Here is a 16703-nt window from a genome sequence, read left to right as displayed (position 1 = left end):
GTTGGTCTTCGGCTTGCCCACGTGCCACCGACTCGTCGTCGTAGTTTCTCTCTCACTCTCTCATATTCTCTTTGTTCGTCTTTCTTTCTTTCTTTCTTTCTCTCTCTCTCTCACTTCCCCACTTGAAACAGCTTCTTAGCAAAAGCAGAACCACCAGTACCACCACTAATACCACTACCACCACTAACAGAAGCAGAAGCAGCAGCAACAGTAGCCTTGGCCTTTAGCGTTGTACCAAGGAAAATACAAGTTCCTCTTCGATTTCTTCCTCGGGCTATCCTAGACAATAGGATAGCAACAACAAAAAATAAACGCAAAGAAACGCTATTCGACAAACACTGACCTTTCCGAATTTTATATACTATCGAATCCTATAATTTTAACATCGTATATACGCGTATACATTTCTCGATAAGGTTATCATTTTTCTTTTTTTTTACGCGAACAACGCGATAACTAATTTCACAGACACACGTTTATAATGCAAGTCTAATAAAACAAAGTCTAAGGAAATGTAATCAATTATAAATAATAAATTGTTTATTCGATAAATGATATGCCGTCAATGCGTGTGCGTAACTACGCGTTATAGAGATAGAATTCTGTTCTGTTTTGTATAATGTCGTGCAACACACTCTCTCGAGTCCTTTTAGAGATGATATATCGAAATTCCGATGAGTGCATAAGCAGCTCCGATATCGACCGCACAGAGTCTCGTCGTAGACTGGTGCACGGTAACTAGCCGGGAGTGGAGCCAAGAGCGCTCGGTCAACTTCGTACGGACTCGGCTCCATTCGGATTAGATTTCGGCTCGGCTTCACTATTCCCCACTCAACTCAACGGCGCGTATATAACCACCGCGCCCGATTGGCCACAGCGCCGGCGCTGTCTTAACGACGATTGGTCCATCAGATTATTTCGGATTGCTCGCGGGTAAACGTATCAAGGATTACGAATTATATATATATATATATATATATGTATATAAACGCAATTTCGTTTATACCTATATTAATAAATAAATAATATATATGTCAATTAGCAATGATTCCTCAATTGCAAGAGGAACGAGTTCGACAACTTTGTATTATGCTTTCACAATTTCATTTTATTCCGATTATTAATATAATTAGAATATCTTTTTACGAATATTACCTTCTCGCGCGCGATTGATATTATAACATTTCAATTAATCTACATTTTTCCGTATTGATTTTGTTACAAAAATTTCCTATCGCGGGATTAAAATGCTATTATTAATTATCGATATACATACGTTCATACAAACGCATAACACTATGTACATAAACGTTACATTAAATCCGTGCAGGGCCACTTTTGATAATTCTTTATTTGTTTTTCGATGAACTGCAACGTTTAAACGCATCGGAAAATCTGAATGAATTTGCATTGAAAAATCTGGATATCCCCTGTATTTGCCGTTAATCGTACGTGAGTTATTTCGAAGGGAAAAATATCTATTGAAAAACGTGAAAAGGTGAAAAGAGGAGAAAAAGTAAACAACAAAAATAAAAAGAAAGAAAAATATAGGATATGCATTACATATACTACTATAGTCCTGGCAATATTCCAGATGAGAGATACTTGTCCACATCCCTAGAGAGCAAACGAACGAGAAAGAGAGAGAGAGAAAAAGAACCAACTAGTAAAATCCTGTTTCATATCAGTCGTCCATTTTGCCCGACTACGATATTGCGCTAGAGTTACTTCTGAACATCTTTTACATTAGAGGAAACGTCTCTATGTTTCTCTCGTTGTATAGTAAGAGCTATATATGATATACAAGAAGGAAAAAAAAATAAACAAAAAGAAGAAAAAGAAGAAGAAGAAAAGACGCTACGGGGAAAAAAGAAAAAAAAAGAATTATAATCGAGGAAAAATAAAAAAAAAAAAATGTTTCTAAAGACCGAGAAAACGTGAGATAAAATTCTACAAAAAAATACGAGGAGAGCGAAATATTTTTGAAAAATATCCGCGCAGCGAGATACACCATCTACGTACTTCATCGCGTAAAAAAATAAAGATATAACGGTGATAACAATCTGACCCGAATATGTATAATATAAAAAAGAAAAGTAATGTTATCTCTCGTCGTCGTCGTCGTCATACTCAAAAAGCTGTTACATATTCTCGAATCGTATAACGGAGTGGTGGATTTGTTAATATTTAAAAAGACAGGTAAAAGCAAAAAGGAAAAAAGATTGACGCGTTATTCCAAGTTTTTGATCAACGCGGATGTGGGTACACGTGGTATCTTTAACGGTATAATTATACAAAGCGATCCACGGTTAAAAGCGGTAAAATTTGACATGTAACAGCTTGTATGCGTACACATACGTCTAGCCATACAAGATTTGACGTTACCGCAAGTTTCCATCGTAATGAGATTCATTCAAATTTCGACGTAACGTTTCCTTGTCACGACGAGGAACCAATAAACGCTCTTGATATTTCTCTGGCAGGTGCTTCAACGTTTATCGTCTGATGTACATCGTTCGTGTAACAGCAACAACAACAAAAGTACTAACAAAAGTAGTAGCAACAACAGCAGCAGCAGCAGCAGCATGTTGATCATTTCTATCCAATCAACGTGCTGACAACCGCGAACTACTACCGATCTTATTAAATGCGAAGAACGTTAACGATTACTTTACTATCTCTCTCATTATTTCTCTTTCCAACCGGTAAACATCGTTAAATTGTCAAGACGATTTGTTCATTTTTGATAAATCGTATTGTTCTAAAAAACAGAACAAAAAGATATCCTATTATTACGTCACGTTCGATTAACATTGAAATCAAAATGAATATACAATTATATAATCCATCGTATATACATGACAAAGGTTTATCACAGAAGATCCTCGTATAGTTCATTTTGAATTTAGATACGTACGATATATATACACCCTTTATTTCCCATTCTACTTCTCATTCTCTTTCTCTCAACACTCGCAAAAGTCTCGTGAGAACGTTCACGTGCGTTGGACGACTTTGTTTCCAGGATGAATACCTTTTAGTTTTGCTCGCGTAGGCGTACGAGCATTGCTGTTTCCTACGAAAGGAGAAAAATAATACGTGTGTGTATATATGTGTATGTGTTTGTTGGTACGTGTATTAGTATAAGAGAAAGAGAGAGAAGGAGAGATATAGTATATACCGAAGAACACCTTATTTCCTCGAGGTATACGAGATGCATTAGAGTAGTTCACGAGTGCATGTCGCATCACCCTTCTATTTTACTTTCATCCCTTATCCTAGAAAACAATGAGATCCGACATCCGCCACTTTGAATCAAGCTGTTGAGACTAGTTACTTCCGGCGCCCTTTCCTCCTTCTCTCTCTCTCTCTCATTCTCTCATTCTCTCGGCCACTCATCGTAAAACCAAAACTTTCCCGAAAAGTTTAGTAATAGCTGTTCATTGTTGGAATAACGTAATTAAAGTTCCGAAGAGGCCGGAATCGACTAAGACGAAGGAAATGTTCAAGTTTAAAAAGAAATTCACGGGGGTCTGGTGGGGGGGGGCAGGAGGGGGTTTCGGGTGGTAATTGTGTCTGCTCACTCGACACCATCTTCTTCTTCTTCTTCTTCTTCTTCTTCTTCACTTTCCACCATAGTTTCGTTTAGTTACGCGAAATTAACGCTAGTATCGTACGGCATTCCCTTCTATAGTTCATGTTGTCTATTTTAATGTTTCGTTACGAATTCAAAGCATCTTCCTTTTTACTCGCGAGCAACACTAGTTAAATTCTTTTCACACTAATTTTCGAAATTACAACGGACTTTAAACTATACCATATATATCTCTTTGTACGTGTTATTTCAAAGGACTTTGGCCTCCGAATGGGAAGTTAAAAATACGTTGGTTAAAAGAACGTGAATGGGGAAGGAATATAGAAGAAACACGTTCGGTGACACGAGAAGAAAGAGGTGAAGGTGGAAGAATAAGAATTACGAGACGAACGGTGAGGCTATTGAATCTCGTAGAAAAACACAAAAGATAAGACAAGAAAAAGATAGAGTAAAGATGAGAAATAGAAGAAGAAGAAGAAGAAGAAGAAGAAGAAGTTGAGGAAAAGAAAATAAAAAAAGGAAAATGAAAGGAACAGGAACGAAGGCAAATGTGAAAGAGAAAAGAGGCACGACACTTGGATAGAAGCCATGGCAATTAATGCTATATAATGGATGAACAAGTTAATGGTTTCAAATTAGCGATAAACGACTGGAAATTGCAGTATTCTCCGATATAACGTCATGTTAATTCGTAAACGTTACAACAACAACATAACGAGTCAAATTCGTTCGAATTACGAAAGAACTGTAAATGTATGAAAAAAAAAAAAAAAAAAGAACAAACAAACGTTTCGATTAGCAACGCGAACGATTAATAAATCGCTATACAAAAATATATAAACGTAAGTATAATAACGTAGATGTATACACGTTTCCCCCACTCGACTTATTTTTCTTTGGCCTTTAGCCACCTCCCACCGCCCCTCCCACCACGTCTCTTTTTCTTTTCCTCGTTTCCCTGTTTAGGTGCTGACGAGGTGTCTTGGAATATTGCCAATTTACACTCACCTACTTCTTACGATAGTCCCAAGAACTTCTAACTAAAATAATTCTACTATATTTCCACCCTTTGATCCTTACCTTTGCGAGTGGCAAGTAGTACGTAAGATTTCTTTTCAAGGGGTTACAAAATATATACCATTGAAATTGGATTTACTCGAAATCGAGCTTGTAATAAAGTGTGCTCATTTTTTTTCTTTTTTCTTTTTTTTAAATAATCGAATAAAATGTACACATCAATTGAACGTATTCAGTAAGATCACTTTATATATATATCTTTGATCTTTTAAAGAAAATGGGCTTTTTGTTTGACTTTATATAAATTAAGAGAAGAGAGAAACGAGCAAGAAACATGGCGGAATACGCGAATAGAAAAAAATCTTTTGAATTATTCGAGAATGGCGTGCAAAAACTTGGCTCGTTTACTCGTCGCCCCCCTCCCTCTCCCCCCCTCGGCCCCCATCCCAACCCACCAATCCCCCGTTGAAAAACCATTTACAATTAGGCTAAAGCTTTTCTACGATTCTCATTGCTTCTGAGCATTGGCTTGCGTGAATACGTGACAGGTGCAAGAGAGTACCATTTCCCCGAGATCCATTTCCAGGCTCGCATGAGAAACGATTCGTGTCTGGCGAAGGAAACGAGCGATTTGTTAATACCCTGATGAACGCCGCGAGTTAAACCACGAACGATAACAACCACGTTGGCAGAGGAGAGTAATCAACGAGCATACTAATCCTGGTGAGATGCATCACCTTACGGATTCTAGCGTTGAATTCGGACAACAACAATTTTTCGGATTAATTTAAATCCTAGGAAGTGTCTCGTATGGTATCTCACCATGTTTTTTCTTTTCCAAATTTTATCCTACTATAAAAGAAAATCGTGATACATGTGTCACAGAAATATCACCTATTTTATCATTTCATTAAATATACGTCAAATATATTTCATTAAATAAAACAAAATCTGTTCGGTTGAGTTAACTAATCAAGAAAAAAATATGACTTTATCGTTTATTAATCAATATTCTCGGATGAATATTTAATCAAGGAATATTCATTCACAAACCATAGGCGGAGCAGCCACCCTCATTTAGTTAGAATATTTACGTTGAAATTGGTAGTCGTAACCGCAAGCGGAACGTGTGTCGTCGTCCAGTTTTCACACCGAAAATCAACGATTATGAGGTGTCGTTCTGCAACAGCAGCAGCAGCAGCAGCATCAGCAGCAGGAGGAGGTGCCACCATTTCCAACAGAAGGAGCGTGCTGATGCGGTTTCCACCAGAAGTGGAGATAGAATATAGGAGGAGGTTGGTGGTAGTGCTATGGTGTTCTATGGTGGTATGTGGCTAGAAGGAAGCTCGATGTAAGCCCGGAATCAACGATCGCCTGACATTATGGCCACTACCACCCACCACCTTAACCATGTTCATAATTTATATCAAAGCGTAAGTCGAGTTGCCGTAATAGCGCCATTAAAGGTAGAAGACCCAAACCTTACATACTGCTTTCACACTTTATAAGAAGATGAACATCCTCGTAAATGTCCTTTCTCAAAACGTTCCGATAAATCCTTTAAATAAATCGACTATTCCCTTTTTACTCGAAACTTTCTTCTCATCTTACATTATGATGATCAATCTTACATTTATCTGATTTATCTATTTATTATATTATCTGTTCTATGTATGCATACTTAATTTCCTATTAACTTTATTTAAACAATTAACCGCGAAAAGATTTCTTTCTAAGTTACGTATATAAATTTGAAATTAAAAGATCTGTAAAAATCTGAACATTTTCGTTAGGATACGTTTGCTAACTAAACGATTTTAAATATATATATATATATATATATATACACATACTAACTAGTGAATGGAATGTATTCTCGTAGCTAGTAATAAGAAAGAAAGAAAGAAAGAAAAGAGAAAAAATAAAACCTCGGTAGCAAAGCTTTTGCTAATTTCTAAAGGTAAATCCCCCAAGAGAAAAAGAGAGAGAGAGAGAGAGAGAGAGAGAAAGTGGCTAGGGATTAACTTTTTTCACGATGCGAGAATTTGTTTGGTGAAAAAGTGGAAGGAAGGAAACGAGGGGGTTGAGAATAATAAAGAAATAAAAAAAAAAATAAAAAAAAATAAATCTAAAAAATGAAAAAGAAAGGAAGGAAGGAAGGAAGAAAAGCGAAAAATAAAACGGGATTTGAAATGGCAAGAATGGTGGGACGAGTAGGAAAGAAACGAGAAGGGTGGTTGGTTGGGTTCGTGGAAAAGTAATGCATTTGACAAATTCAAATGACTCGACGGGATAAGGGGTGTGCCCTCTCAAGTGGCAAATTAACTTGGAATCTTACTACTATGAAGGCTCATTTCTAACTAAAACGATCTTCTAACTTGGACCAAGGCTATTTCTCTTTCACTCTGTCTCATTCTGTCTCCCTCTCTCTCTCTCTCTCTTTACTTTACATGAATTCGTATTTACGTATGCACGTAGGTAATTCAAACAAGAAAATTCAAACTAGATTCCAACTAACGTAAGATCGAATTGTTCGACGTTCTCACGTCTACTAGGTCTTCTTCTTTGTAAAGAAGAAACATGTTTCTTTTATTACTTTGTTTCTTTGTCACCTGACGCAGTGTTTCTCAATCGTCAAAAGTTACATCAAGTTTTTTTTTATTTCAAATTGAATCAATAGTGTACGAAATACTTTAAACACTAGAAACTTTAAATTACTGACAAATTATTCATATTCGATACGTTTCTTTAATAATTAATTAATTAATATATTTATATGAATAAATTATCATTCGTATTCGTAGTGTTTCTCAATCGTCAAAAGTTACATCAAGTTTTTTTTTTATTTCAAATTGAATCAATAGTGTACGAAATACTTTAAACACTAGAAACTTTAAATTACTGACAAATTATTCATATTCGATACGTTTCTTTAATAATTAATTAATTATTATATTTATATGAATAAATTATCATTCGTATTCGTAGTGTTTCTCAATCGTCAAAAGTTACATCAAGTTTTTTTTTATTTCAAATTGAATCAATAGTGTACGAAATACTTTAAACACTAGAAACTTTAAATTACTGACAAATTATTCATATTCGATACGTTTCTTTAATAATTAATTAATTAATATTTATATGAATAAATTATCATTCGTATTCGTAGTGTTTCTCAATCGTCAAAAGTTACATCAAGTTTTTTTTTTATTTCAAATTGAATCAATAGTGTACGAAATACTTTAAACGCTAGAAACTGTAAATTACTGACAAATTATTCATATTCGATACGTTTCTTTAATAATTAATTAATTAATATATTTATATGAATAAATTATCATTCGTATTCGTAGTGTTTCTCAATCGTCAAAAGTTACATCAAGTTTTTTTTTTATTTCAAATTGAATCAATAGTGTACGAAATACTTTAAACACTGGAAACTGTAAATTACTGACAAATTATTCATATTCGATACGTTTCTTTAATAATTAATTAATTAATATATTTATATGAATAAATTATCATTCGTATGTATCGAATAAAATATTTGTGCATAATAATCGTAGATTTGATTAAATATTGATACAAAATATTTTAATACCCTTTTAACAAATCTTGACCTTATTATAAATATTGGAATGAATTATTATTTCTATTGAACATTTATTTGTCGTAATTAAAATCGTGATTAAATGTGTTTCAAAATATTGAGAAAAGATAAATAAAAGTGTTAAATAAAGAACCGAAGAAATGAAGAATAATTTCGTTATTTTCACTAATACCAGAGGAAAATATATTCCATAATATGCAGTAGTAGTAGTAGTAATAATAATAGAAGAGAGATCGACTCGGAACCACGGATTTCCTCAGCTTACTTTTAGACGATAACTGTGCATTAACATCCATGCACTTTAAGCAGCCTGGATCAAAATGCATTAGCTTTACTATTTACTTTTCAAACATTTTTTTTATTTTATCAACGGTCTAACAACGATTCTATAAGATTAATCGTTCAATGGATCAAATATAAAAAATACCAAAAAAAAGAAATAGTTATTCGTAGTTGTATTTTTGAAACTTTAGTCGAAAAAGTATAATAAACGAAAATGAATTGGATAATTCGTCGGTTGTAAAAGATAAATCGAACTAAAAAAATATCTTTTAGAAAATTTTGATCTGCCATTAACTCAACGATCAACGTAAAAAGCAACGTTCGAAATAAGAAAACAAAAATGTTAACCGCAAAACCAACTAACTTACGTTTCACTTACGTAATAAATAATTAACGTTAAATGCAAGTGTCGCGTTTAGAAAATATAATTCATTGAATAAACGAGATACGTGAGTACGCATTTAATCATGCCATCGAGAGAAGAAATACCTTGGACTTGTCCAAGGAATGTTTGAAATTTCTATTGAATTCGTTTTGAAATACTACAAAAAAAAAAAAAAATAAGAGAAAAAAAAAATAAGAAAAATAAGAAAAAGAAAGAGAAAGATTGTGACATAACTTAGAACGATATGATAACGAGTTTAACTTTAAGTTACTTATTCAAAGCTACTTCGTATAATAAACGAAGTTACGAGCAAGTATTGGAATGAAATGGAAAGAATCTCGAGGTCAAGGATAAAATATCCATCAAACTCACCTTTCGTTTTTCTTCCATTTCAATACGCCAACTTGCTCTAGATGACGTGGAATGCTTTTATCAGAACAACGTTTAGTCACTCGGTTAGGTTACCACAATAAAGGTGTGAAATTTAGTGTTACGATAAGTATTACACAAGTAATCTATTTTATGTAATCGATAAAACGAAACGACAGAGGAAAAACCGTTTTATCGATTGAAAATAATTTTTGCAAAAAGTTATTAATAGTCAACGATCTAAAATTCAATAAAGATAATTTATATTATCTTTATTATATATATTTTTTTATTATAATTTTTGTAAAAAGTTATTAATAGTCAACGATCTAAAATTCAATAAAGATAATTTATATTATCTTTATTATATATATTTTTTTATTATATACTTTATTATATATATTTTTTTATTATAATTTTTGTAAAAAGTTATTAATAATCAACGATCTAAAATTGAATAAAGATAATTTATACAATATTAACAATTTTCTCATTAGTACCTTTTATTGTATTAGATGTTCGATTATTTGTTTTTTTTATTTTTTTTTTAATTTCTTCTTATTATTTTTCAAGAATTTTTTAATACGAGTAATAAGTACCTTGAAAGTATTTCGTAAAGTAATTATAAATAGCTTTATAATCGTAATAATTGTTTAATGCAAGAGTCGTTTCATAGGTGAGTCATTTTTAACCGAACAAAGATCACTAAATTATAAGATCCGTACTGCATTCAATTAATTTCTTATCGTATCTGGTAGTTGCTCGATTTCTGCGCAATTTATTAGCTTAATTAATATCAAAGATAATCACGAAAACCCCGTTTCCTTGTAAATCGAGTTAACACTGATAATGATTTCTCATTTGCTAATAAAAAAAAACGAACGAATAAGAATGCACGATCAAACTTTTTCTTTCTTTTTGTTTTTTCATTAAATATCTTACCAGGGGGGTGGTATTGTGGGATCTGGGATGTTTCATTTTAAAAAGAAATAAAAGTTCCCACGTGTTGACGGTGCTGCTTGTAAACGGTTATTTATTAATTAATTACAACTACAGATTGAAATCTCGCTTTTTTTATATCTTCTCTTCTCTTCTCTTATCACAATCTCACAATATACTACTCGATATATATTCTCTCTAAATATTCTCGATAAATAATCGAGAGATTACTCACTACTCTCTTAATCTTCCAAATTCGCACACATCCGGTGTGCAATTTCCTCAGTCTCTCTCTTTCTCTCTCTCTCTCTCTCTAGCACCTATAATATCAACTAGTTATTAATCTGTAGATGATGATGACGATTATTATTATTATTATTAATATTATTATTATATGCTTCAAACAAAACTACAATTTAATAATTATAATAATTACATCATATAAGTGTTATTACTTTATCGTTGATGAATTTAATGTACAAAGTAAAAAATAAGAAAAATAATAGTATCCATGTATAAGCGTTAAATATAAATAATTTATCACTTTGAAAGTTGTCAGATTACCACGCATAATTTGGGCCGATTAATAATGCAAAGATAATCTCGCGAAGTTACTCATGAATCATGTGTTACAAGTTTTTTCCTGTATTTTTCCAATCGTTAACGAAAAACAAGTATACACGAAGAAGACACGAAATACACGGATTGTTATAAAATAAATCTTTATATGATGAGGGGGTGGGAGTGAACGGAGGGAGGGCTAGGATATCAAGCAGACATCAACACGTAACTGCATAGATACTACTTCGTGGACAATACACGGGAATACTCATGAAACATGCTGCTAATTCATGTATAATAGATTCGACTTTGCACGAACGATGAGGTAGTATTTGCACAATCTCGCGTTATAAAAGCCATTGGTGCAACAAGCTTTGCGTTTTCACGCATATATACACAAATACACGTACTACAAATACATATTTATGGTACGGATAATTAATGAAGGCCGATTCTCGCGTCGTGGGCTCGTTTTATTTTTTACTTGGACTGTTTTCCGAACGGGCCTCGTACACATCTTGCTTTCGAACAATGTATTATACACCTATTAACTATCCTCCCCTTATCGTGCTTTAAAGCTTTTATCACGTACGATGTAACCAACGGCAGCAACAGCAGCAGCAGTAGCAGCAGCAGTAGCACAGCAGCAGCAACTAGCGGTAAACGATGCATTATTTACTCTCACGCTCTGTGAACGCTCTAATTATATTAAATTAATTCATCGGCCCCACTGATCGTGACCCTTCAAGAATCTCGCTTCGCTAATTATATCCGTGTTTACGTATTATGGTTTAATCACTTCTTCTACTTCTACTATCTTATTCACTCCCACGATTTTCTTAACTTTTTCTTTTAAATAACCGATTATTTTTTCCACCATGAGAAAATGATTATTCTCTCTCTCTGTCTCTCTCTTTCTTCTTGCATGGAATAATATCTGAAGGTTTTCTATTTTTTATCGAGATTTCTCTTCTTTTCTTTTTATATATATGAAGAATTCTATCGGAAAAATGTTAGATATGTATCTAATATTATATGTATGTACGATGTAGAACGAGGAAAAATGAATAAACGTTTTTTAAGAAACAAATGCATCGCTTGTGCAATATCTTATATAACTATACTACCATACGCAGTATTATTAGTAGACATATTCGAATCGATATATATGTAAAATATGTACATGTATATTTTCACGTGGTAATACGAAAATCGAGACTCGTTTTTTATAAACGAGTATAATATTATATGTATATTTATATACGTACACATTCAGTGTATATTTACAACCTATTTTTAGATTAAGAAATATATATAAATGAAAGTAACGAAAGTGAAATTTCAAAAAATTCGTAATATATGATATCTCCTCACCTTTTTATCTGGGGAAAAGGTATGAAGCCCGGCGTCCGATTTGTTTCCGAGAATATTTATTTTTATGAAGAACCGATAACTGGTTTGTTTCCTATAACAGAGATAACGAATACGATTGAAACTTGTTTACCGTGTACAAAATACATGGTGTGTTTGTGTATCGTCAAAATAAAAAGTATAATATATAATTGAAATATTTAATATAAGATTTATATAATATACGAATAAATATAATAATGAGATATTTCTTCATTTTATTTGAAATAAACTTTTACCAATATAAAATAGATTAAAAATATTCGTAAAACAAATACAATTTGACTCGAATAATATGTGATTTTCTAATAAAAGTTAAATTAAAAGACGATTATTAAATAGTTATCTCAGTTGTAGGGGGGGCAGGGAGGGGGTGAGTTCGAGTAAACTTTTCGCATTCCCAAAATTTTGTCTGTACATTCTGTAACAAAGAGTAATTACATCGCAACCGAGGTTATTTTCAGCTTTTACGCTTCGCAACACAATTAGTACGACGTCTTATTATGCGCTCGCGTCTTCGCATACTTTTTTTTACGAACAACTTCGATGGACAATGACTCGATTGTGTTCAGTAGTACTATGCCATACCAAGGACGCTCCTACTCGTTATCTTTACACCTAATCGGGCCACCAGTCCTTTTCTTTACCATTTCTTTCTCTTTTCAATATTTTTCTATGTATAATATACGCTCGCGAAAGGTGAGTACGCTCACCGTATAATAATCATATATTTTTTCTAATAGAATAATGCACAAGGTCAGCCATTTTAAAACGGAACATACCATAATTGTATTCTATTGTTTTTTTTTTTTTTACATACAATTCCCATTTTATTATCTGCGATTTTGATTGCGTACGCAAAGTATACCGAGTGAGTCATTTAAATTCAAGTTACTTCTTTTTTTTTTTCAGCGAACTGTATATTGCAGTTACCATGGAAACATACTCACAATCAGTATCGTATCACTGAAAAGACCGAAAAGGGTTACCTGCTATTTAACATCCCCCGTCTCTCATCGTTTAGGATAATATTCTTAAAGAAATAAAATTAAAATAATCATTCGCAATTCATCCACTTTCGTTCGAATTAAACGATATAATAAACATTTTAAATTGTAAACGATGATGGGTATAGATTTTTAAGCTGATTGTGTTACGTTCAATATATTTCAACAATTGTCATAGGGTTCATAATGAAACGAAAAAATACAGTAATAGAAATCAACAATTTGTTAATTAATAATAATAATAATAATAATAATAATAATGCACTTACGAAAAATGAGAATTATCGTGGTATTCGAAATCGAACGGTGTTCTGGACGATTATTCACCGTTTGCATTAAACAGTTGTACGAGAAAGTGCATGACACTTATTTTAGAAATCCAAATGATTATTCTCATCGAAGTAGAAGAAAATAACGAACATTCGTTTAACAACAACAAACACTTTGTCGATAAGATAAAAAACACGTTAGACGAGGTTTATCTCAACAACAATAATGCGTAACTTTAAACTGTCGTATTAATTGCTGTAAACAATGGACTGACCGGCGGACCACGTGACTTTCGAACCAAGGTCTCATTGCAGTATACCGTTTGAAAAGGAGGGAGAAAGATGGGAAGACGGTAAAAGGAAAAATAAGAAAATTTCCAATCGAGATACGATGATATTCTAATAATCATCGGAAAACTAATGTGATACGTATTATCGGCGAGAAATTTCATGAAGAAGATAATGTTTTTTTTTATTTCCAAGGGTAAAACAGAGTCCTTTTATTTCTCTGCTCTGTCGTCTACCTACTCTTTCTCCTTCCTTATTCACGCGAGAACGACAAGGACAAGGACACCCGGAAATTAACGTAAAAAACGAATTAAACCTTCGTTTTAATATTAATCGTGTCTTCTTCGAGTCACTTGCAAATAACGACGACACAAAGAATCCAAAGAATAAGGAGACCCCTTTGACGCGAATATTCTCTTCTCGTTGTCGAGAACGCTAAGAAAAGCTACGACAGCGCCGCCAACCGTGCCAAAATGGTACCTCCCAGTCCAACCTGTTCTGCAACTGGGATTCTCTACGATAGGAGGAGAATTTTACTCTCACGTCATTGAGATAAAAGATGAAATGGGTATAGGGCTCCAGAAGCAGAACCAACTGCCGTGCCTCCAGTGATATTCCAGCGAAACGTTTGCGCGGGAAAACGAATGATTTAAATTTAATTTCAAATATATATTTCTACGACGAATCTTTTGTTTCTTTTGTCTATGCTTTAAATTTTGAATATTCGAATATGTCCGTTAAGTTTTTTCCGTTAGGATGATAATTTAGATAGTTTAGTTAAAAATTACGCAACGCTTCGTTGCATATTTTGAAAAGAGTTATCTCTAGAGATAATTCTACGTAGAATTATAAAAGTCGTATATACGAATGAAATGGTTGTTGAAAGTATACCAGAAGTAGGAAAAAAGAGGTGACATGATGCGCCATAATAAATAACTTTAATTTACGAGTCTTTCTTCACTTGCTGTCATCTCGTTGCAAGACGAGAATAATAAGTGCTAAGTTATGTAGAAAGTTTATCAACTCTCGATGATCTAAAATTGAATAAATTTTGTATAAAGATATTAATTTAAAGAAAAAAAAAAAAAGATTGTTTCATTTCTATTAGATAGTTGTTTTCTTCTTATTGCAGTTTTACAATATCTTATCTAACAACGAGTCGCATAATTAATATTATTTAACGTCTTCCATGTATATATATATATATATTTTTTTATAAGTTTAAATATAATTACGTCTTGGATAGTTTAAATAATTATACATAATATAATGTAAGAATTGTTCTATAAGTTGTTAAGTTGGTACAAAATAAAGATAAAATAATAGTATTCCTGCTACGTTTAACTAATTTTTGTTGTCATTCAGAGGGATCGTTAAGTTTTACCGCATAACTTGGCCCAATTTGTTAGAGAAACTTCTCCTTGGAATTTAATTCGCCGTCTATCTGTCTGTCTTGATTACGAAAGGAAACTTTTTATTTTTAATACGACCTATCTATCGATCTTCTCAAATTGGAACGTAGAAATGACGTAGTAGTTTTAAATAGCGAGTATAACTATTACTTACACGCTTGATGAATTACAAAAGAAACAACGAATATAATTTTTCTTTCGTCCCTGTTGTTGTTTCGAGAAAAAAAAGAAGAAAAAAAAAAAAAGAGAAACGAGAGAAAAAAAAATTTGAAACGTGCGGTAAAATTCATACGTGTGAAAAATAATGACCGCAACGCGAAACTCCTTCCTTCATCCATTATTTTGTAGCTAGAGAGAGAGAGAGACTTACTGGAGCGAGAATTCGTTCCACTTTTCCACCTTTTTTTCGTTTCCCTCTTAATTTCCTACGAGAAGAAGCACTTTTCTCTTTCGTAAGTAACGGCCTTCGAATAAACGTGACTCCGCTGTTCAGAAGAAGAATCCTCCTCTTTTTCTCTCATTTCCATTCTCCACCTAGCCGTCCGATAATATTCCCTTGCGAAACAAAACGAAAAAAAAAAAAGACAGAGTGATGGAGAAAAAAGGAAAAGAAAAAAGAAAAAGAAAAAAGAAAAAGAAAAAAGAAAAACAACGAAAGAACTATTTTTTTCCACCATAAAATGATCTCAAAGTACAAAAGAGCAACGACATTTGTTTCTATTTGCTGAAATACGTGTGCTTAATTACGTGGAAATAATTACGGTCTGTATTCCCAACGTCTTTTCTCTTTTTTTTTTTTTCTTTTTCTTTTTTTATAGCATCGTATAATAAATAATTCTCTGATTAAAGGATCGGATTAAACAAAAGGAGAACTTAATTGGTATGTGTCTCGAATCAAAAATAAGAAAAAACAAGAGAAAAATAATATATATTAAAAAATTAGAAATAAAATATTTAAACTATTGTAAATAATTGAAAAGGAAAAAAAAAACAAAAAATATCATACGAGAGTCGCGTAATCCGAAATGTGAATTATTGAAATAATCTCTTTGTATTTATATTACAAAAAGTATAATATAAATAAATAAGAAAATATAATTTATACGTGAAATGTGAATAAAAATAAAAGAAGAAATAAAGGAAGTACTCGCGACGTTTAAGCAAAAAAAAATGAAAAAATAAAAAGGAAGGATATTTTACGAGAGACAGAGAGAGAGAGAAAAGAACAAAGTGTGGAAAGGGAAATCACAAAGGGACAATATGTCTCTTCGGGGGGTTGAAAAGCTGCTAGACCAGCAAAGACGATTCACATCCTCAAGCGATCGCGACATTTTTGGATCTAGGGCATCCCTCGAGTACCGGCCTACACCTAGTTTCATAAAAAACTAAACGTTTTATCAGAACTCAACGCAGTTATAAAGGGTTCTCATATTTTTCACAACCCTACACGTTCCTTCGCATGTCTATCGTATTTTTTTCAAATTATAAATTCTATTTATGTTATCATCACTGTTTACGTTCTAAGAACCATACACTATTTATATATAAATCTTATTGTT

General features: G+C 32.7%; 1 long non-coding RNA gene across 1 annotated transcript; it reads right to left on the bottom strand.

Annotated features, from left to right (window-relative positions):
- Positions 1–10264: 10264 nt before the first annotated feature.
- On the bottom strand, positions 10265–14225 carry LOC122525338. The gene is made up of 3 exons (XR_006305760.1): positions 13445–14225; positions 12133–12223; positions 10265–11757 (listed from the first exon to the last, which is right to left on the bottom strand). It is a non-coding gene; the product is annotated as an uncharacterized LOC122525338 (long non-coding RNA).
- Positions 14226–16703: the final 2478 nt, after the last annotated feature.

Source organism: Polistes fuscatus, unplaced genomic scaffold, assembly GCF_010416935.1.
Source record: "Polistes fuscatus isolate 324 unplaced genomic scaffold, CU_Pfus_HIC Scaffold9, whole genome shotgun sequence".
Classification (NCBI taxonomy): Eukaryota; Metazoa; Arthropoda; class Insecta; order Hymenoptera; family Vespidae; genus Polistes; species Polistes fuscatus.
The sequence above is the reverse complement of the archived record's forward strand: the minus strand, read 5'-3'. Positions and strand labels throughout refer to the sequence as shown.